We start from the raw sequence: 2,324 nt of genomic DNA, 5'->3' as shown, positions 1-2,324 counted from the left end.
GTACAACCACAGATAGAACAAAGAGCATAACAATCTTTGGTACAACTTCAGCTCTCCCATAACTAGCATGCCATTCCATTCTATTTCTATGGTCTATTCTATGGGTTTGGCTGTCTAACCACACACTGACATGCACAGCTCTCTGGGTGAGGTTCTGTCTTCAAGTCTCCAGTGGGTGATGAAGTCCCTTCCATCTATGTAATGTATTACAGGTTATGGACAGGTGTAGTCGGGTGGCAGGAGGGGTGGAGTGCATGACACTCCATCCTGGATATAACAGAGTTTGCCTCAACCCATGGGTCCAGCAGGCAGAGTTCAATAAATACAGGCAGGTGTGAGATGCAGGAAGATATCATTCTTGTCATACCACTCTGTAGCTACTGACCAAGATTCTTCCAGGAGGGAGCTTTGAATCGGTCAGCAGCCTACAGAGTAATATGAGAAGAGTGAAACTGCTGAACTTATGTAGATATTCTAAACAGTGTTTTGATAACTTGCAGTTATCAAAACAGTTCCATAACAGTTCCATGTCAAATTGACCATCCTTCACATAATACTGTAGAAGCAATGTTCTGCTAATATAACAATGCGCAAGTATTACATTTGATCCTTCATTTTCTATTGTCATTCACAAGCGATACGGATACTGTACCTATCAGAATTATGTCTGGTAGTACATGTTAGTCGTCATCCCTTCGTATGGTGTCCTATATACGACAGTTACCTGACATATTTGAAGAATACATAGGGTCCCCCCGACCCCCTACCATTCAATAATAACAAATGACGATGAAGTGACAGATGTGTCTTGTATAGTTTTAATGCTGAGTGCAAGGTCTTTCCCAGTTCAGACATCTGTATCAACCTGTCTTTTAGTCAGGGGACTCCATGACAAACCATCTCTCCTGTCCTCCATCTGTAGAAAAAAAGGTCGAGTTCGTACACATAGCACTGATTCCATTATCAATGGATGTTCACTGAATTCCAGGACAGACAAGTGATAGTATTTTGATCTATGACCAGATCAAATGTAACCAACCTGAAGTGGGACTGGTGCCTGGCCATGTACTGCCCCAGCCTTCTGCTCCTGATGTGGTAAGAGGGTTCCCACAACACTGTGGAACAATAAATCCACCAGGTTTTGTAAGTAGCCTGTGAATTAAATAAAAAAAGAATCAATCAATGAACATATCTAGTTTGGAAGTAATTATACTAATAGAGATGACTGCAATTACAGAATAGATTCAGACCAGTGACACTGACGCCAGCTGTGTAATGCTTGCTGACAGTGTTTGGGATGAAAGAAGTGCAGGAGCCGTCTTTTTCCAATTCTGTCCATTAGACTATGTTCACCGAAATTCACAAATTATATTGTGCTATATAGATACCTCTGATTAGTCACTGTTAAGGGTTCATATACATTTTCCATGACTTCTCCGTGCCTTTTAACCATATTTTCATGAATGTTATTACAGCCTTCGAGAAAAAGAAAGTATTACTGACACTGGAAAGCTGCTGTGTCTGATCCCATGTAGGCCTACCATCTCTAGCTGTTGTGCACTTGATCAAGGCACTTTAACGCCCTACATAGTCGAACTGCACTGTTAGTCACATGTTGTCAACATGTGGTCAACCCTCTTATCTGGAGAGGGTTGGCTTTTGATCCAGCCCTGAAACACCCAAGTCTGCTTATCAAGGTCCTGTCGAGGAGCTGATATTTAGCCTGCAATGTGGTTAGACCAGGACTTGAACAAAAGCCTTTACACCCAGTAGCTGTCCTGGAGGATAGTTGCCCCTCTTGATATAAAATTGTGCGACCTTACAACCATACTTTTGTCTTTATAAAATTATTACCTCGTTCAATGAATCAGGGATCAAATCGATAAGGTAGGCAGCTTCAAAGCAAGGTATCTAACTAGACATGTTTATATATAAGGCTCAAATATTAATGTTTCAGGGGAGATCTATGCACAGCAAGTTATTTGTCAATTAGGCTTTAATAGAGGGAAATCCAAGCTTTCCAACTGTGCAGATTTACTTAGGCTGTCTAGTGCCGGTGGAAACAACATTAATGCTTAGTTAACTAGCGAGAACTGCTACAAGTCATGTTTCGAATTTGCTATCTTGTTAGTCTGTCGGTCATTATTTTATACCAGCTGCTGCAATGTCGTGCTCTGTCTCCTTGGGCAACGGCCCACTCTGGCACACAAGCAGCACACAGACACACACTGAGGGGTCATTTCGATAATGGCTGATATGTAGATTTTAAGTGATTGATAATATTTCAAAGTGTGATTTACATTAACAAATTACGAAACTAGTTT

General features: G+C 41.2%; 1 long non-coding RNA gene across 2 annotated transcripts; it reads right to left on the bottom strand.

Moving 5' to 3' along the window:
* Positions 1-795: 795 nt before the first annotated feature.
* On the bottom strand, positions 796-1,602 carry LOC139566463 (uncharacterized). 2 transcript variants are annotated; one of them, XR_011673107.1, is made up of 3 exons: positions 1,504-1,602; positions 1,040-1,152; positions 796-916 (listed from the first exon to the last, which is right to left on the bottom strand). It is a non-coding gene; the product is annotated as an uncharacterized lncRNA (long non-coding RNA). The 2 variants fall into 2 exon arrangements; XR_011673108.1 differs by having other exon boundaries at positions 1,389-1,541.
* Positions 1,603-2,324: the final 722 nt, after the last annotated feature.

Source organism: Salvelinus alpinus, chromosome 38, assembly GCF_045679555.1.
Source record: "Salvelinus alpinus chromosome 38, SLU_Salpinus.1, whole genome shotgun sequence".
In the NCBI taxonomy this organism is placed as follows: domain Eukaryota; kingdom Metazoa; phylum Chordata; class Actinopteri; order Salmoniformes; family Salmonidae; genus Salvelinus; species Salvelinus alpinus.
This window is presented reverse-complemented; position numbering and strand designations above follow the sequence as displayed.